Below are 21,808 nucleotides of genomic sequence, written 5' to 3' on the forward strand. Positions count from 1 at the left end.
GGGAAACTACATGGACATTCTCAGCTTTCAATAACCTCTAAAGTTTTAGGGCTTAAACAACTCTAAGAGTACAGTTCAGTCGTTTAGTCGTGTCTGACTCTTTGCGACCCCACGAATCACAGCACGCCAGGCCTCCCTGTCCATCACCATCTCCCAGAGTTCACTCAGACTCCATCCAGCCATCTCATCCTTGGTCGTCCCCTTCTCCTCCTGCCCCCAATCCCTCCCAGCATCAGAGTCTTTTCCAATGAGTCAACACTTCGCATGAGGTGGCCAAAGTACTGGAGTTTCAGCTTTAGCATCATTCCTTCCAAAGAAATCCCAGGGCTGATCTCCTTCAGAATGGACTGGTTGGATCTCCTTGCAGTCCAAGGGACTCTCAAGAGTCTTCTCCAACACCACAGTTCAAAAGCATCAATTCTTCGGCGCTCAGCTTTCTTCACAGTCCAACTCTCAGATCCATACATGACCACAGGAAAACCATAGCCTTGACTAGACGGACTTTAGTCGGCAAAGTAATGTCTCTGCTTTTGAATATGCTGTCTAGGTTGGTCATAACTTTCCTTCCAAGGAGTAAGTGTCTTTTAATTCCATGGCTGCAGTCACCATCTGCAGTGATTTGGGAGCCCCCCAAAAATAAAGTCTGACACTGTTTCCACTGTTTCCCCATCTATTTCACATGAAGTGATGGGACTGGATGCCATGATATTCATTTTCTGAATGTTGAGCTTTAAGCCAACTTTTTTGCTCTCCTCTTTCACTTTCATCAAGAGGCTTTTAGCTCCTCTTCATTTTCTGCCATAAGGGTGGTGTCATCTGCATAGCTGAGGTTATTGATATTTCTCCTGGCAATCTTGATTCCAGCTTGTGTTTCTTCCAGTCCAGCGTTTCTCATGATGTACTCTGCATAGAAGTTAAAAAAGCAGGGTGACAATATACAGCCTTGACGTACTCCTTTTCCTTTTTGGAACCAGTCTGTTGTTCCACATCCAGTTCTAACTGTTGCTTCCTGACCTGCATACAGATTTCTCAAGAGGCAGGTTAGGTGGTCTGGTATTCCCATCTCTTTCAGAATTTTCCACAATTTATTGTGATCCACACAGTCAAAGGCTTTGGCATAGTCAATAAAGCACAAATAGATGTTTTTACTGGAACTCTCTTGCTTTTTCCATGATCCAGGAGATGTTGGAAATTTGATCTCTGGTTCCTCTGCCTTTTCTAAAACCAGCTTGAACATCAGGGAGTTCACGGTTCATGTATTGCTGAAGCCTGGCTTGGAGAATTTTGAGCATTACTTTACTAGCATGTGAGATGAGTGCAATTGTGTGGTAGTTTGAGCATTCTTTGGCATTTTCTTTCTTTGGGATTGGAATGAAAACTGACCTTTTCCAGTCCTGTGGCCACTGCTGAGTTTTCCAAATTTGCTGGCATATTGAGTGCAGCACTTTCACAGCATCATCTTTCAGGATTTGAAATAGCTCAACTGGAATTCCATCACCTCCACTAGCTTTGTTCATAGTAATGCTTTCTAAGGCCCACTTGACTTCACATTCCAAGATGTCTGGCTCTAGATTAGTGATCACATCATCATGATTATCTGGGTCATGGAGATCTTTTTTGTACAGTTCTTCTATGTATTCTTGCCACCTCTTCTTAATATCTTCCGCTTCTGTTAGGTCCATACCATTTCTGTCCTTTATCAAGCCCATCTTTGCATGAAATGTTCCCTTGGTATCTCTAATTTTCTTGAAGAGATCTCTAGTCTTTCCCATTCTGTTGTTTTCCTCTATTTCTTTGCACTGATCACTGAGGAAGGCTTTCTTATCTCTTCTTGCTATTCTTTGGAACTCTGCATTCAGATGCTTATTTAGGAAGTATTTAATATTAAATATTTTAATGCTCTTAATAGTATTATTTAAGACTTTAAGTAGTTTCAGACTATTTTAACTGCCTTTTGTAGCATACTACTTTTGTAGGAACCAAAAGTATTAGTTTGTGTGGTAATTAACCAAGTCAGTATGGTAATTTTAAAACACGGCCCCAAAATTGTTGACATGCATCTCATTGCAAAGTGGAGATTTATGTTCTGTGTTCTATTACTAATCAATAGTATATATTTAAAAAGTTACACTGCAGAAATTTCTAGACTTAAGTTTACAGAGCTAGCAGCTTCCACTTTCCATCTTTGTTGGGAAACACAGACACTAGTCAGTAAAGAACCCAAGCTGCCTGTTAGCCAGTTACCAACCAGTGTGGCCTCCATATGAGTAAACTGTCTTAGAATTGGATGGTCAGCCACGTTCAAGCTATCTAGCTGGGATTACATTCTGCAGAGACAAGCTGACTCTGACAAGGACTGCTCACATTTCAGGTTTGTGAGTAAAATATTCATTGTTGCTTTCTTTATGCCATTAAATTCGGGAGTAGTTTGTTTTGTAACAGTAGATAATTAGAACAGATTTTAGTGTTTGGATATAAGGTGCTACTGTAATGAAAACTTAAAACCTGTGGCATTGGTTTTACGACCAGGTTGCAGACAGCAACTAGATAAATTGGGGAGACTTGGTGAAAGCCTGAAGGGCCCCAGGGAGTGTGGAGAGACTAAAGGATGTGAGGAGGCTGCTGACAAAGTCTTAGAGTAATGAAAATAGGGAAAGTATTATGGGAAGTTGGAAGAAAGGAGACCCTTCTATGTAGTGGCTAAACTTTTGACCATGTCACCTGCAGAAGAAAAAGAAACATATTCATATCTACTGAATTTGATAATCCAATTAAGAGCTTCCAGGCAGAGGCAGAATTTTTAAGATGCCACATCACTTCTTCTTGTTGACTAAATAAAATGTGAATGAAGAGAAATTAGCTGAAGAGGTAAATTTTCCATCAAGACTGGTCAGGTGTGAAAATAAAACTTTTTCATTTGCAGCTTCTCCAGATAAAAACAATCCTCAAATTAAGAAACACATCAGCCCACAGATCAAATACAGATTGGGACAACAGAACCCTTTGTTAGTAATATCTCAGAATGATCTTAAGTTCCTCATGGGAACTTTCAGAGAGAAAAATCTCTGTGAAGATTTTAAGGACAGGACAGTCTCCCGGATCCTCTCTGTTATTAATAAAAATCTTAAGAGTATCAACCACAGCAGATTTTCTAGATTCCCAGGGTCAAGAAGGGGTCATCATGAAGGGGTTTGAGAGTACAGCTCTGTTTTATAATGAAGTGGATGATAAACTGATTTGTTAGAATCTTGCAAAATGTTTTTGAAAAATGTTCTAGTTTTGAGTAAAAGAATAAAAGGATACAAGAGAGATTCTTATGGTGAGTGAGATGCATTAGCTCATGTCAGCTGTGATGATTATGCAAGAAATGACATGTGTGCTAGAACTGCATAGAGCTAACCTCTCTCACTCACTCACACACAGACAACAAGTAAAACTGGGGCTATCTGATTTCGTTTGGATAGATTGTATAGATGTCGGTATCCTGATTGTGATTTACTACAGGTTTACAACATGTTACCATTAGAAGAGGCTGTACCAAGGGTGCACAGGAACTTTCCACATATACATTTTTTACAATTGCATGAAAATATATAATTATAATAAATATGATACATTAATATATTAAATAAATAAATAACAACTTCCTGATGATCATCATCTACCTAAAGCTGAAAAACCAAATATGGTTTTCCAAACTGTTAACAGAAGTTTTTTGATAAGGGAGGAACTAGTCCAGGTTGATGCTTTTCAATTTACGGTCCACACTGCAGTATGATCATCGCTTGGAAACACATTCCCAGGTACTAATTCAGACCCCACAATGCAGAAACCCTGAGAGTGAGGCCAAGTAATCTGTGCTTCAGTAAGCCCTCCAGTTGGATGTGATACATGCTGAACTCTGAGAAACACTGAACTAGAATTTTGTTTTGTGATAACTATTAAGCAGATACTAACTAGAACCTTGCTATTTACATTTACTCCACTAACCAGTATCATCAAGATCATCTGCCAGCATATTAGAAATGCAGAATCTGTGCTGTAGACTTAAGAGACTCCAAATCTGCGTTTTTACAGGATCTCCAGTTAACTCAAAGGCATACAAAAGCTAAAGAAGTGGTGCCTTAGTCCTTTTGTTGAACAAGTATGTACATCCCATGAAAATACAATTTCTAGTGAGAGTGAGGACATTTGAACACCCACTTCCTGCTGAGTTGGGGATATTACACACGTTGCCCCGGATTACACATCCTATAAGCAGCGCACCTAAGATTTGAATTTACACAGTACTTAAAGGGAAACAGGAAGATCTTTCTGGTCTGGATCCCTCTAGACCATATGTTCATAAGCACGATGCTGACTTCCAGTCTTTCTTCATCTGTTAGTCCAGCTCCTGTGGGCCAGGTCTGGTTTCCAGCTATTTACAACAGGGAGTGTCTGAACTGCAGACACTCATACCAGGGTCAGAATAGATACTATTATTCCCTCAGGCAGTTTTGACCATATTACTCTCCAGACGCTAAGCTCATAACGGGAACCTTGGACACACCATCCAGGATGTTCTGGCTTCAGGACTGCCACGTCTGCATGCCCTTGTTCTCCTCCTCCCCACAGCCGCCCCCTGCACCCCTCCCGCCATCCCCGCATCAATCCTTCGACGTGCATCACAAGGCAGAGACTCCTAGTTGATAGAGTACACATTAGCTGTAAAATAATACTGCGAGGAGCTAGAGTTGAAAGGGAAATCTCTGATTGTCCCTGACTGGATTTTCTGCCTATTTATCTTCTAAACTTCCATTCTGTGGAAGTTGCTGAAAGAACCAAATGTTATCTGAATAGACAACTGACAGCATAGAAAATCATTTACCATTTTTATGTCCCGGACTTAACTTCCATAAAATAGTAAAATTCCACATTAGTAGATGGTTTAGGGATTTCAGAGGGAGGGGTAGTTGTTTTTTAATCCTTTTTGCTAAATAAGTAGGGAGGCATAGCTAGAAAATGCTTCAAAGCTGTTAAAGAATAGATTAGGATTCTGTATATTTTGTACAATCCTCAGAAGTGAAATGATAAATAAAGTTATATCTGTAACAATAAAACAAATAGCTAATGGAGCAAAGTAGACTCTCATTAATAATGGTAAGTATTATCTTTGAGCATCATATTCTAGCTTTGGCTAGCCCCTGGAAATTCAAAGATAAATAATTTAGGTTGAACAATACACTGCAATACTCAAATGAATGAATACCTCTAACATAAGTAGCTGTCAATTTCAATGTGCCAGGCATGAGGCTAGCTGCTAACTAGGTGCCTTCTCTACAGTCCCACAAAGTGAATATTATCATTCACGGTTCACAAAGAAGGAAACTGAAGCTCAGAAACATTAGGGCATGGGGGGACTTTCCCATAAACACAACCCACATGTGCCCCCAGAATTCAAACAAAAAGCTCTCTGCCCAGAACTCATTCCTTGATGACAGAAGTGGGAAGGAGCCCTGAAACGAGATCATAAGCTGTCCATTGAAAAAAGGATGGATTTTAGATTCAGACCAAAGAGTGCTACCCAACTTCTACATTTTCCCTGTATTTCCCCACAGATGGCTCCAAATGTGCTCAGTTTATCTTTGGAAAAGTAAGACTAATTACTACCATCTACATGAATCGCTAACCATTCACATCCAATTAGTGACGCAGCATAATAACCATTATACATGTCCATAAACTGTCAGATTAATGTTGCTGTACATTCCATTTTGTCTCAGCACTGAACAAAGTATACCAAAGATTCTCTGTCTTCATGTGTCATGAGATTTTGAGAGGAAAAATAGAGCAAACTGACACATTTGCGGCTGCTGCTGCTAAGTTGCTTCAGTCATGTCCAACTCTGTGTGTCCCCATAGACGGCAGCCCACCTAGGCTCCTCCATCCCTGGGATTTTCCAGGCAAGAGTACTGGAGTGGGGTGCCATTGCCTTCTCCAAACTGACACATTTAGGGTGAAGGTAATGGGTAGCACGACACAGACCAAGAGACTGACTAATCTACATTAGTTCTCAGTTCTCCAAGGCTTTATTTTTTATAAAATGCATAAAGCGTTTTAAAAAATTAGGTGTAACATAGGCAAAATTATTTAAAGTCAATGAATTTTTAAGGGATTTCATGTCTTGATTCGTTCCACTGTCATTCACCTTGTTTACTGCAATGTTTGAGTCATGTCTTCCAGATAGCCTTTCTAAAAAAGAACTTTTGCTTAACCTACTGTTATCAAGTCAAGTTATCCACAGTTCCTTTAGTCAGACTTCTTTGATTTCCAATGCATTATGGACACACTTCGACCCCCCCCCCACAACCTGTAGTCTTGGGGATACAATTTCCTCAAGCCATGTACTTTAGGGCCATATTTAGGGTCAGTGGAGATGGATCTGCCTGGTTCTGAACTTTAGACACCCTCCAACATGCGTTAAGTCCAAATGGTATTCACTCCTAAACTATCAAAGCCTAGAATAGTACAGACTGTTGGGATATGCCAATGCCTAAGATAAAGGCATTGTTAGGTTTTTCATAGTTTATTTAGCAGCTCTGTCTTGTAGTTCTTTCTCACAGATTTAACACGTAGTTCTGTGAGTAGAGGAAACAAACACTTTACTTTGTGAGGTGTTTCTGATGATATAGGTCTACAGAAAAAGCCCTCGGGATAGACCTCAACTCCAATGCTTGTTTCTTTAAAGTATTCATTTATTCATTAATTAGGCTGCGTTGGATCTTATTACATCCCGCGGGATCTTTCATGTGGTTCACAGACTCAATTTGTGTCAAACAGGCTCAGTTGCCCTGAAGCATGTGGGATCTTAGTTCCTCAACCAAGGATCGAATCTGCATCCCTTGCATTTCATGGAGGGTTCCTAAAAACTGGACCACCAGGAAAGTCCCTCCAACGCTGACTTTAATGGGTAAAAACAATTCCCTTTCCTCTTACCCTCAGAATATAAATACAGATATAGATATATATACATACACACTAATAACTCATCTTACAAGTTTAAGAAATAATTTCCAGGTAAATCTATTAAGTTTTCAAAGCAACACTGCAACTACAAATATGAGGTGGTTTGGTCAAGGCTCTTATTGCTGTCCTAGGAAAATGATTTTCTATCTCATTTTATCTTTTTTCTACACTTGAAAAATGGGTCTAATAATACTTGCCCTTTACATACCTCACAGAAATGTTGCAAAGATTAATGAAATACGTGTAAAGAGCTATAAGCCAGACAAATTAAGAGAAAATCATCATTGGATTCTTCAAATAAAATTTCCAGTAGAACTATGTCCCTCCCCACCTTGGTGAGTAATGCAGATATAAGAATGCAGGAATAATGTGATTTTTTAAAGAGGTTATCATTTAAATCAAGTGCTTAAATCGAATGCCTAAATCTCAAATAGATGTGAGAAATAAAGCAAATTTTCAGGAAAAAGGGATGAAGCTGTCCAAGAATTAGGGAACCAAGAAAGGTATAAACTTCAAATGATACAATCTGACACTTCAGTTGGTACCCAAACATCAGATAAGATTACTGTCTTTAGACCCATGATATGGAAGACTTAATAAATGGACCATTAGGGTTTATTTCTCCTGGAATTTATCAAAATTAGTTGAGATAATCATCCAGGCTTTTCCCCCAGTCTGTTGCTCGGCAGTGTACGTGTAAATGTCAGTTGATTTAATTTTCATTTCTGCTGCCAGATGTTTGGGCATCAGTTGTTACAGGTATGCAATTGTTTAAAAATGCTCTCACATTAATGCAGGAAAGTTCTACTGTTTTCTGCCTTCTAGGCTTCAACTATGATAAGAAAGGAAGTACGTTTATTGTTTTTAAATATATAACAAGGTCTGAAATTCACATCAAGCTGCACCCAGTACTTCAGCAATAGATGGATACAAACTTTTTAAATTAGATGCCTTCCTTTGAGAAACCCAAGGCTGATTCCACGGGAGGAGAGAAAGGAGTTAGACAGAGAGAGAGAGGAGAGAGATTCTACATCCAGAATATATGCAAAAATCAATCTAGACATTTGCAAGTAGTCTATGTGCTGTTAACTTGGATATAGTCTATTGATGTAGCAAGACAGATGTGGGGGACATTTGATTTCCAGAAAGTGCTTGTTCAGTGACCTAGAGGAAAATTACCTCTATAGATATATAATCTTATAAAATAGAGATAATGTAACCTATTTATTTAACATTTTGTTATCTCAATATTCATTGTACTAAAGAAAGTTAATCGTCTTTTATCTGTGCAAGTTACTTACGGTATGAAAAGGAGCATCAGGCCAACATTATCCTAGCACATTAAATACAAGATCAGACTTTCGAGCCCCAAGCATACACAGCTCTAGGGATACATTTATGTGCTTTGGAGAAGATGATCTGCAGACGGATGAGAGATGCGTGCTCCTCCATAAGGAGCAACACAGCAGGCATCTTGCTCCCTTGAAGGGTGTTTACCAAGATGACTGCTGCCTGATTTGTAAGGAGGTTTGACTCTGTTCATACAGTTCCTAGGTAAAATAGCTACGCCATAAAACTGATGGCACATAGACTCACCTTGGTGCCCTGTGATGACCTAGAAGAGTGTTATGTGGGGGGAGTGGGAGGGAAGGGACATATGTATACATATAGATGACTCATGTTGTTGTACAGCAGACACTAAGACAACATTGTAAACCAATTATACTCCAATTAAAAAAAATTCAATTGATGGTAATACACAGAGTAACCAAGAGGTACTGTTACCGTTACCATCGTCATAGATTGTATTACCAGAATCGATCCGGTGTATATCTGTTCTTGCAAAATGAATATGAGTAAAGCACATGCTAATTACAAATTCGTGGAAAGTCTTAGGGTTATGGAAGGACTTCGCACTGTCTAGCAGAATGATCTTTAGAAAACAACAGCTCAAGCTTTCTAACTTTGGGCTACATCATCTGAAATGCAGGATGATACACCCCACTCTGGCTTATTTTCATGTAGTTGTTTTAAGTCTTCAATGCTGCAAAAAATACTCAGTTTACAAAATACATAGTATAAAAATAGAAAGGTAACAATTCCTATTACTAGCAAAAAGGAGACAAAATCTGGAGGCCAAAATCATCTTTATCTGTCAAGGGCTTCGGGTTTATGACTAAATTTTCCAAAATAGAATTCATCTTGCTGGGTTTACTGAGATTTAGGGTTTTGTTCTCAGCCTAGTAGGAATGGAACTTCATTTTTTCGGCACATTCCTTAAGAGAACAGTGCTTCAGCACAGACAAGCATTAGCCAATCCATGGAAGACACCTACTTAACAAGAATGTGAATACATTACATTACAGTGAAAAATTAAATGTTTACCAAAGACCCTATAGTGTGGTACAATGGTTAGGGCAATAAGTTTATAGCTTGGCTCCATCAAGTACCACTTGTGAAGTCCTTAAAGCTTAGAGACATGCAATAGCTGTATGATTTTCGCATTTGTATAATGAAGATAATATTCTCAACCACATAGGGAAGTTTTATAAAGTACATGGGTGACTCCATTCAAAATGCTGTGTCAAACTTTGAGGAAAGTAAGCTCAAGAAATGATGGAACAATTGTTGTTACAACTGTTGGGATTTTTTTAACTTAGTTTTTTTTCTTATTTATTTATGTTAATTGGAGGCAAATTACTTTACTGTATTGTAACGGGTTTTGCCATACAGACATGAGTCAGCCATGGGTATACATGTGTTCCCCATCCTGAACCCCCCTCCCACCTCCCTCCTCATCCCATCCCTCTGGTCATCCCAGTGCACCAGCCCTGAGCACCTTGTCTCATGCATTCAACCTGGACTGGCGATCAATTTCAAATATAATAATAAACATGTTTCAATGCTATTCTCTCAAATCACTCCACCCTCACCATCTCCCACAAAGTGCAAAAGACTGTTCTATATATTTGTGTCTTTTTTGCTGTCTCAAATATAGGGTTATTGTTACCATCTTTCTAAATTCCACATATATGCGCTAGTATACTGTATTGGTGTTTTTCTTTCTGGCTTACTTCACTCTGTATAATAGGCCCCAGTTTCATCCACCTCATTTGAACTGATTCAAACGTATTCTTTTTAATGGCTGAGTAATACTCCATTGTGTATAGGTACCACTGCTTTCTTATCCATTCATCTGCCGATGGACATCTAGCTTACTTCCATGTCCTGGATATTATAAAGAGTGCTGTGATGAACATTGGGGTACATGTATCCTTTTCAATTCTGGTTTCCTCGGTGTGTATGCCCAGAAGTGGGATTGCTGGGTCATCAGTTCAGTTCAGTTCAGTCACTCAGTCGTGTTCGACTCTTTGCAACCCCATGAGCTGCAGCACGCCAGGCCTCCCTGTCCAACACCAATTCCCGGAGCCTAACAAAATTCATGTCCGTTGAGTCGGTGATGCCATCCAACCATCTCATCCTCTGTTGTTCTCTTCTCTAGCCCTCAATATTTCCCAGAATCAGGGTCTTTTCAAATGAGTCAGCTCTTTGCATCAGGTGGCCAAGTAGTGGAGTTTCAGCTTCAACATCAGACCTTCTGATGAACACCCAGGACTGATCTCCTTCAGAATGGACTGGTTGGATCTCCTTGCAGTCCAAGGGACTCTCAAGAGTCTTCTCCAATACCACAGTTCAAAAGCATCAATTCTTTGGTGCTCAGCTTTCCTTATAGTCCAACTCTCACATCCATACATGACTACTGGAAAAACCATAGCCTTGACTAGACGGACCTTTGTTGGCAAAGTAATGTCTTTGCTTTTAATATGCTGTCTAGGTTGGTCATAACTTTTCTTTCAAGGAGTAAGCGTCTTTTAATTTCATGGCTGCAATCACCATCAGCACTGATTTTGGAGCCCCCCCCCCACCCCGCAAAATAAAGTCTCTCACTGTTTCCACTGTTTCCCCATCTATTTCCCATGAAGTAATGGGACCAGATGCCATGATGTTAGTTTTCTGAATGTTGAGATTCAACCCAACTTTTTCACTCTCTGCTTTCACTTTCATCAAGAGGCTCTTTAGTTCTTCTTCACTTTCTGCCATAAAGGTAGTATCATCTGCATATCTAAGGTCATTGATATTTCTCCTGGCAATCCTGATTCCAGCTTGTGCTTCTTCCAGCCCAGCATTTCTCATGATGTACTCTGCATAGAAGTTAAATAAGCAGGGTGACAATATACAGCCCTGATGAACTCCTTTTTCTGTTTGGAACCAGTCTGTTGTTCCACATCCAGTTCTAACTGTTGCTTCCTGACCTGCATATAGACTTCTCAAGAGGCAGGTCAGGTGGTCTGATATTCCCATCTCCTTCAGAATTTTCCAGTTTATCATGATCCACCCAGTCAAAGGCTTTGGCATAGTTAATAAAACAGAAATAGATGTTTTTCTGGAACTCTCTTGCTTTTTCGATGATCCAACAGATGTTGGCAATTTGATCTCTGGTTCCTCTGCCTTTTCTAAAACCAGCTTGAACATCTGGAAGTTCGTGGTTCACATATTGCTGAAGCCTGGCTTGGAGAATTTTGAGCATTACTTTACTAGCATGTGAGATGAGTGCAATTTGGGGAATGTGAGCATTCTTTGGCATTGCCTTTCTTTGGGATTGGAATGAAACCTGACCTTTTCCAGTCCTGTGGCCACTGCTGAGTTTTCAAAATTGGCTGACATATTGAGTGCAACACTTTCACAGCATCATCTTTCAGGATTTGAAATAGCTCAACTGGAACTCCATCACCTCCACTAGCTTTGTTTGTAGTGATGCGTCTCGTAAGGCCCACTTGACTTCACATTCCAGGATGTCTGGCTCTAGGTGAGTGATCACATCATCGTGATTATCTGGGTCATGAAGATCTTTTTTGTACAGTTCTTCTGTGTATTCTTGCCACATCTTCTTAATATCTTCTGCTTCTGTCAGGTCCATACCATTTGTGCCTTTATTAAGCCCATCTTTGCATGAAATATTCCCTTGGTATCTCTAATTTTCTTGAGGAGATCTCTAGTCTTTCCCATTGTATTGTTTTCCTCGATTTCTTTGCATTGATTGCTGAGAAAGGCTTTCTTATCTCTACTTGCTATTCTTTGGAACTCTGTATTCAAATGGGTATATCTTGGCTTTTCTCCTTTGTTGGGTCATATGGCAGTTCTATTTCCAGTTTTTTAAGGAATCTCCACACTGTTCTCCATAGTAGCTGTACTAGTTTGCATTCCCACCAACAATATAAGAAGATTCTCTTTTCTCCACACCCTCTCTAGCATTTATTGTTTGTAGACTTTTGGATAGCAGCCATTCTGACCAGTGTGAGATGGTACCTCACTGTGGTTTTGATTTGCATTTTTCTGATAATGAGTGATGTTGAGCATCTTTTCTTGTGTTTGTTAGCCATTACAATTGTTATCATTATCATCAGGGTCATCTCGGTCAGCACATTTTATGGCAGTGTTCCTAAAATTGAATAAAATAATCTAAAAAAAATTGGCTTAAAACACATGGAGTGAGAGCAGTGCGAGTTCGATGTATAGTTTAAGTTATGACGGCATCATGCTCTGTTAATCCACTTGGTTCTGGAAGCAGGTCTGGTCCTGAGGGCACATTAGGTTTGGTCCTTGGACTGAAGCGTCAGTCTCTGAAAGTGCCTGGATGGCTCCGCTGCTCCTTCATCTCTGTGATGCACTTAATTTCCTCTTCCTGCTCATCGGCCTCTCTGAATGAGTAACAATACCCAGGATTTAGCAGAAGGCAAGTCTCTATCTGTCCTGACATAATGCTGTCTTTTGAGAAGGCAACCTTCTTTGATGAGACCCTAGAAATGTCACTTATAATGCTGATCTATTTCCACTGGGGCTAACTTCATTTTCCTTCTTCTCTTAACAATGACCAACGTTTACTGAGTTCTTACTCCTTAAACTGTATCAGGAATCCTACGAAACATGTTATACGTGCTATTTCTTTCAATATCCAACCTACATTTTGCTACTAACTATTTTATCAACATAATATCTAAGATAGAGGAATACTTTTTGCTGTTACCGTATCTCAAAGTAATTGAGAAAATAAATGCCTTCCTAAGGCATAGTTCTTAAACAATTTGGTCTGAGGGCTTCTTTACACTTATTTTTAAACTTAAAAATAATTGAAGAGATCAAAAAGCTTTTATTTATTAAAAAAATGTTACTAACTATATCTCTCAATATTTACCAACCAGAAGTTATGACTAATTTTTTTAAAGCTTTTATTTATTTATTTGCTGGGTCTTAGTTGCAGCATGCGGGTTCTTTCAGTTGCAACGTGTGGGATCTAGTTCCCTGACTAGGGATCAAACCCAGGCCCACTGCATTGGGAGTGTGGAGTCTTGGTCACTGGACCACCAGGCAAGTTCCTACAACTAATTTTTACAACAAAATAACACACACATGCACATATTTCATTAGCCATTGAGCCACAATACTAACACACATCATGTTGCCTTTGGAAAACTCCACTCTCACACGTGAGACCAGGAGAGAAAAGGCCGAAGCATGAGTATTGTTATAAACACATTCTGACCTCATGAAATCACTGCAAATGTCTCAAAGACCTTAATTTACTCTCCACCATACTTTGAACATGCCATTTTAAAGAAGGATAAAAGGTTTTTGCCTCCCCTCCATATTCTCCTGCATATTTCAACTATTCTGTGATCTTTTGTTAAGACTAGGGAGTAGGAAAGACAGAGCATACACACTATAGACAGATGTTACCATTCACACCTTACAGTTGCTGAAATTGAGGCTTAGAAAAGAAAAGCACTTTTCCTAGCACATGACTTATAGGTGTGGTTTTAATAGTTTACAACCCCCCATAACTTTCTGTCCCCAAACCTGCGCTCTTCATTATCATGTTATGCTGAAGCCACTGAAGATCCGTCAACCCAAGACGGATGAGACGTTAGTAATGGTCTCATTTTACCCACATACTACAGAGAACTTGAAGTCCAGAGTTACCATTAAGAAAGGTCCTAGAACTGAACCTGTGTTTCCTGAGTGAATTCATCATACCCATCATCTCGCCTCTTAAAATTAGACGTTCCTGTAGTTGACACAATGCTTTTAGTATGTGTACATTAAGAAGAGGGACCAAGGATGTCCCTGGCAGTCCAGTGGTTAAAACTCCATGCTCCCAATGCAGGAATCATGTGTTTGATCCCTAGTTGGGGAACTAAGATTCCTCATGCCAGACTGTATGGCCCAAAAAAGAAAGAAAGAAACCAAGAAGGACCAAAGCGCTAACTTCATGACGTAGATGAGCCAAGTTTCTTGGCAAAACTATACTGAATAAAATAAACACACTACCTTATATGACTGTTATTTATTTTTATGGTTTTTATCCCAAGTAGACTATTAGCAACTCAATTCCTTGATTTATTTTCTTCCCAAATGTATAGTATCTAGTACAAAGCCTGGTATCTAATGGCACATTTGTACAAAGATTATATTTTCAACGATGTTTGTCCTGTTTGCCTATCTGTCATGCTTAGTAGTGCCCAAGGGTAGAGAGTTCAGGCTTTGATGTTAAACCCGGTGGATTTGAACCTTATGGTATTAGATCTTGATCTTATATATATTCCTTGACTTCCCTAGGTCTCACTTTGTACATTTCTGAAACAGTGCTCAGGATGTGTCCATCTCAGTATTGTTGTGTTTAGTCATTCAGTTGTGTCCGACTCTTCCTGATTCTGTGGACAAGGTTTGTCTGTTCATGGGGGTTCTCCAGGCAAGAATACTAGAGTGGATTGCCATGCCCTCCTCTAGGGGATCTTCCCTATCTAGGGATCAAAGCCAGGTCTCCCACATTGCATGCGATTCTTTACCATCTGAGTCACCAGGGAAGCCCCAGTGTTGTTATGAGTAAATGAAACAAATGTTTGCACACAGTGGTGATTGCCATTCTGCCTGAAATTAGGTAGCATCTCAAATTCTAGTTTGCTTTGATTGCCACACCCAGGCATTTAGATCTAGACACTGAATCACAGGAGATCATAGGAGAGTTGCTTTGTATGCATCCAGGCAACTTTCCCAAATCATGATTCTTATGATGTCGAAAGACGAGTGAGCTTCTCCAGCTCACAGCCAGACAACATATCTTGGGCATTCATTTTTATTTTCCTGTTGGCTAAAAAGCACAACAGAAAGGTCCACATGGAAATAAGTGACACGTACAAAGGAGGCTCCTATAATCATAAAACAAACCAGTCCTCCCCTTAATAACACATTTCCCGAGTGGATTCATGCTATTCTCTTTGGCCATAGCATTCTTGCTTTTCCTCTTCTCTTCTCCAAATGCAGCGCTGCACTTGACTCCTGGTGGGCACTAGAGAAGGCATCATATAGAACCGATGTCTTCCTCACATAGTAGTTAGGACATGTTCTGCCATTCTATTGGGCAACCTGTCTGTAGGCCAGTAGTTATTGCCCTACTGCAGAAGCCCCGCCTCCCGGCGGGGAACTGTTATCATACAGCCTGTGCTCACAGTGTCTGGGAGAGAGGGGCAGAAATGTGTTCGCCTCACTGAGGTTTTGTGTATTCAGTTATTTGGTATGTTTAGTGATTAGTTTACTGGATCTTAAGTCTCTTTAAAATGGACACTACAAGGGACAAAATCATTTAAAGACCAAAGATAAAGGTCTCTAATTCAGTATTCCCCACTTTCACTAAGATCTCCTTTTTATATGCCAAAGGCCATAACTAACTGCCTTTTGAAACCCATGCCTAACCCATCACTACAGATAAATATCCAGATATTTTCAGACTTATTTTAGCTATCAGTTTCCCTGAGGAGTCACCCAGCACATCAATTCTGTCTTAGATGCTTTTTATATCTTTTCTTAAATAAACAAATGTAGGTTTCTATGGTATTCTGTGGAGTGCAGCCTTTGTTTCTTTGTAACTGCTACATAATTATATTGGAAATGTGAAAAACAATTCAGCAGGAAATCAAATGCTGGCTCAGTGTAGGTATTTTTAAATCCAGAGATACACAAATATTAACCAGCAACGAGATTTAGATACTGTGCCTAAAACACAATCTAATGACAAGCCTTATTTAAAAGCTAGGGAAATAAATAAATATATATATGTGCTCAAATAGGATATTTTTACAAACACAGAGTTTCTTTACAGCACATTTAGAATTGTTTGTTTGGCTTAAAAAAAAAGACAGTTAAATAAATTCAAGACAGAGACGGTTCTAAAAAGTCACTGTCTCTTAAACACCAAGTTCACAGCAGTCTACTTTAAAGAACAGGTAATGATGAGGACTTTCCTGATAGTCCAGTGACTAAGACTCTGTACTCCCAATGCTGGGGGCCTGGGTTTGATCCCTGGTCAGGGAAGTTGAACCCACATGCTGCAACTATGATATGGCACAGCCAAATAAATTAATATTTTAAAAAAACCAACAGGTAATGAGGCTTCTATTATTACTGTGATTGCTAAAAACAGAGACTATATTTATATCCTATTACATTATAATAGTATGATATGTGATAATAATACACTAATTTCATCTATATTATAAAAATACCATTCAGTTCAGTGCAGTTGTTCAGTCATGTCCGACTCTTTGTGACCCCATGAACCGCAGCACGCCAGGCCTCCCTATCCATCACCAGCTGCCGGAGTCCACCCAAACCCATATCCATTGAGTCGGTGATGCCATCTAACCATCTCATCCTCTGTTGTCCCCTTCTCCTCCTGCCCTCAATCTTTCCCAGCATCAGGGTCTTTTAAAAAATACCGTTATAATATGGTATATACATATATATATTCTCTGTATCAGCCAGCTGAGTCTTAGTTCCCTTTTGAATATTAGTTTTCTTTTAACCAATAAATAAATACATTAGATTGATCAAGGAAATTGTTGATGTTCACACTCACTGTTAATGGAACTTAGGTTGGAATTTATATTTGTTTGGCTACATAGTCAAAACTTTCCTTCCACATTTGTCATCCAAGGTTTTATCCCTTGTTCCCCTTCTTCAGCCTATTATTAAGCATTCATTGTCAAATTATAGCAACAGGTGTGTGGAGCAGATTTCAGCATCATTCCAGGCTTATCTCAGTAGGTTACAGGAGCTTCAGACTTCAATATAAGGAGTCTCTTTAGTTTGTTTTAAATTTAGGAAACTAGAAGTTCCTAAAAATCCAAATTCCCCTGGAACAGATAGTTTACAGGCACAACTTTTAAATGTATGCTCCCCAACTGGACCTCCTCTTTCAGCAGAGAAAAGAGCCTCTCAGTGATACCCCATTATGTTCTAACCTATTTTATACAGACATAGTCAAAGGAAGGCTGTGAACTCAAACTTTGAAAGGATGGGCCATCTTTTCTGTCTTCCCATGAATCTTGATACGTCTCAGTAGCAACTTGCTGTCAGTAGAAGAAGACTGAGGTTCAGTAGTCAGAGATTTGGCTGAAGCATCAGATAAACCTAATATCAAATCCAAATTTAGCCACCCAAATATGGGGAGCTTCAAGTGTGTATCTTGGCTTTATTAGATGAGAGATGGTACCAACTTGTGGACCCGTTATGACGATTTAATGGATAAAGGGCACTGGAAGAGCTGGAATGCTGCCTAGTATACAGTTCATCACAAAGGTTTGCAATTTCCAGCAGTATTTACTGTACCCTGTTTCCCATTAGCTTTAACCAGATGCCAATTTCCATTCATCGAAACTTCATTTCTAATGTAGCTTTAGTTTTTTCTGAATTAGTACTGCAGGGACTGTAGCAATGGTTTTCAAAGTGTTGTCCCTGGAACAGCAGCCTCAGCCTCGCATGGGAACTTGTTAGAAATACAAATTCTTTGGCCTGGGAATCTATGTTTTAACAAGCTCTCTGGGTGATTTTGAGCCATCATCACAGCCAGAGTCTTCCCTTTCTCATTCTCCAGACTCTGTTTCACCCATAGCTTAGTCTGCTGCTAAATCTGGGGTGCTAATATTCTGAATGTTACATTTCCCTTATTTTAATATTTCTATGTATTTGATGGAACCCTCTGACATAGAGAATAAGATCATTTCTTGTACCTGGCATCTGAAAGATATCATAATTTGCTCTACTTAACTTTCCAACCCTATATTCTTTTCTCTCTGGAGTTCTCTGATCTTCAGAAGACTTGATCAAGATGTATGTTAATTTTGAAATACATCTTTGACAAAAACCTACTGTTATTTTATGGCCCTGACAAAAATATACCTTCCACAACGGATCTTTGTAGAGAAGACTGTCTCTCCCATCCAATGGAAAAATCCCACCCTACTGAAAATTACATGCTTTCTAAGTAAATGATAGAGTTTCAGTGCTTGCCTTAGAGACAGTTTCTTTACATTCTAGCTCATTGCTTCTTTGTGACAAAGAGCATAACTCTTGACCTTGGGAAACATGTGGGATGGACTCTTGCCCTATAGTCACTTCAGGAGCAAGAAAATATTAGTATCATAAGTGAGGATTTAGTCACTCAGTCTTGTCCAAGTCTTTGTGGCTCCATGGACTGGAGCCCCCCAGAATGTGAAGAGACAACTCATTTGAAAAGACTCTGAGGCTGGGAAAGATTGAAGGCAGGAGGAGAAGGGGATGACAGAGGATGCGACAGTGGATAGCATCACTGAGTCAATGGACATGAGTTTGAGCAAGCTCCGGGAGTTGGTGATGGACAGAGAAGCCTGGTGTGCTGCAGTCTATGGGGGTGCAAGGAATCAATCATGACTTATGATCAACAATAACAAACTGAGGCTTTAGAGTAACCAATGCCCCGTCACCTCAAATTAGACAGAAGCAAGTTATCCTAGTTCAAAATTCTACCATCCAGTGGCCACCTGACCTCACACTGAAATGCTAGGTGAATAGGGGTAAATTCAAGATGGAATTGGTGTCTATTTTTAGCCCTGGCTTTTAAGCACTGGATTAGGGAGTCCTATAATCAGAAAACGTGCTGCATTTTCATTCTTTAGGCTTTGCTGCTTTGTAACCTGCTTCTGCTTGTTCAATACAGATCAGATTAAACGATAAATAGGCTTGTTGGGTAATGAAGTGTGGGCTGGCATAACTCAGGGCTTGCCTCAGGCTCTCAGAAGGAAGAGAAGTAAAGGATCTTAGATCAGAGGGCTGGTTCCTTGTGGGCAGAGAGAGGGAACCTGGGGCTCCTCTCTGCCAGCACCTTTCTCATGGTTTCTGTCCCTGACTCTGCAGAGGGCTTAATATTCTATGGGAGAGCTTCCCCTTGAGCACAGTAAATGCCCCACAATTTTCACACAAGGAGAGCACAGTCACTCCTGTCCTTCATGCCTCAGCTTCAGTCACTCAGGAAAGAATGACTAAAAGCTTCAGAAAGCCATTGTGCCAATGTGCTTGTCAGCTCGACTTTTAACAGAGAGCTGAGTGGGGTATATTAAAGCAGATATCCTCTCCACCAATGAATCAATAATGTCTGTTTAGAGTCGGAAGTCATCAGGCTAATATCTTGTGGTATTAATTCAGCAAACATTCACTGGGAGACCCCACAGTGCTAGGCTCCCAGGATAAAACAGTGGTCAATAACAAAGCAATAATGTCTCATGAGAACAAGAACTTTATCAATGTATTTTCAGGGAATTCCTTGGAAGCCTAGTGGTTAGGACTCAGCGCTTTGACTGCTATGGGTCTGGGTTTGATCCCCTTAGTCAGAGAACTAAGATCCTGTAAGCCACAAGGTGTGGCCAAAAAAAAATGTACTTTCAAAACCTCAGGCAAATAAATGGGTATTTTAGGCCTCAACCAGTCACTTAAAGGCAAAACACATGGATCTTTGAGATCTGACAGCAAAGGAACTTAACCTGGCTTGGATATCAAGAAATATTAATAATAGTATTTAAAGCTTTCATTAGTGGTCATGTAGGAGAAATTGTCGTAGTATTATAAATGTGCTAGCAGATTTATAATAAATAATACCAATTGTTACTTAAGCTGAAATTCTAAAGAATCCATAGCTAATGAGGTCGCAGCTGTTAGAAATATTGTGTCCAGTCCTTTTTCTCAAACAAGTAAGGGGTTGGAGGAGAACATCTGGGATGTACATGTACTATGATGAGAAGAGGAGCCTAGAAGGGAAGTACCTGCGTGTAGCCTACAGAGCTGTATCATTTTTGGTCGTGCATCACTAAGATTTAGTATTCCCGTCTGAAGTTACTTTTTTAAAAATGAATGCCCACAATATTTGGAAATGCCACCTCCCCATCAAGAGGTGACATTTATTTCTCCACTCTGTAAACCTGCTCTTGGTAACGTGACCTGCTCTGACCAATAGGATCTGCAGCAAATTGAGACCTAGCAAGTACTAGCTCCTCCATGGAGTCGCAAAGAGTCGGACACGCTGAGCAACTAACACTTTCACTTTCATTTTCATGCATGAGCCCAAGCGGCTGGGGGAAAAGGGAGATCTGAATGATAAATTTAGACAAAGGACTAATAGTCTATGTTTAAACTACTAGTGGGCACCAGGTTCAGTCTGGAGAAGGTCAGAGAGGAGGATGAGGATGAGGGGAGAGGGGCATTAGAGAGGGGAAAGAAGAAATGTTAAGTCCTTTCCATATGCCAGGCTCTGTTTTATGCATTTTACCTGTATTATCTCATTTTGTCATAACATACTGCAAATATATCAACTGAAGCTTAAAGAGATTATGTGGTGTATTCAAATCACATCTAAAGCATATTTTTGGCTGTGAAAAATCTGCCTTCATAATTTGTTTTTACCTAGTAACCATTACTGCTTTCTGAGAAAGAGGTGACAGATACAACCTTGGTTTGGGTAAGAAGGAGGCTTTTAAGGCTGCCAAACTGGCCAGGACTGAGGGAAAAAGCTCCTCCTTTTGGACACATGTTTGTAGAAAATTCTACCTCCCAAATCATCTTAAGATGATACTGCCTCAAAAACTCAGTTTGTATATTCTCAAAGTGAAGCTGGGTGGTTTTATCTGATGACAAGAAAGCTAAACTTTTAGGACTATCCTCTTTAATTATATGAAATGATAAAATTAATGTTTACTTTATAACTACTGTTATAATAATATTAACATAAAGCATTATCACCAAGACTTTACTCTGTGTTAGGAAAGATATTAGTATGTAAGCATAGTCACTTCTTATCACATACCTCTAAAGGTGTTTCAGTATATCCCGCATTTTAGAAATAGGGAATCTAAGCCACAGAGAGAAGTTCAGTAACTTATCAACTGAGTGTGGATGAATGGAAAAATAATGATTTCATCTAAGCAACCTGATTTATAAACTTGCTCACCGAACTCTGACTGATATCTGCGTTTTCTTCCCTAGTCCACGTGCTTCCTTTATTTCCGGAGAAACCACTGTTGTTGTTTACTCACTCAGTTGTATCTGACTCTACTGTGACCCCATGGATTGTGGCCCGCCAGGCTCCTCTGTCCATGGGATTTCCCAGGCAAGACTACTGGAGTGGGGTGCCATTTCCTTCTCCAGGGGATCTTCCCGACCCAGGGGTGGAACTCGTATCTCCTGCATTGGCAGGTGGATTCTTTTACCACTGAGTCACCAGGGAAAACCATAACAGGATAAATCATCCTACTATTCTCCAGTTTTTATAATGTGCTCACATATCTAGGATCTCCCCAACCTGCCCCCCTCTATCCAATACCCTCAAACCTGGAGATTACCGTTTGCTGTGACTAGTCAGCTTGCTACAACTTGTACCTGAAAA

The 21,808-nt window shown here is 39.8% G+C and overlaps 1 protein-coding gene and 1 non-coding gene across 2 annotated transcripts in view; both read right to left on the bottom strand.

Moving 5' to 3' along the window:
• The window catches only part of CDH8 (cadherin 8), a 395,389-nt gene that overhangs the window by 98,478 nt on the left and 275,103 nt on the right, over window positions 1–21,808 (bottom strand). The window lies entirely within an intron of this gene.
• LOC114118118 (small nucleolar RNA SNORA18) lies at window positions 6,577–6,705 on the bottom strand. Its single transcript, XR_003591665.1, has one exon. It is a non-coding gene; the product is annotated as a small nucleolar RNA SNORA18 (small nucleolar RNA).

Source organism: Ovis aries, chromosome 14, assembly GCF_016772045.2.
Source record: "Ovis aries strain OAR_USU_Benz2616 breed Rambouillet chromosome 14, ARS-UI_Ramb_v3.0, whole genome shotgun sequence".
Taxonomy (NCBI): domain Eukaryota; kingdom Metazoa; phylum Chordata; class Mammalia; order Artiodactyla; family Bovidae; genus Ovis; species Ovis aries.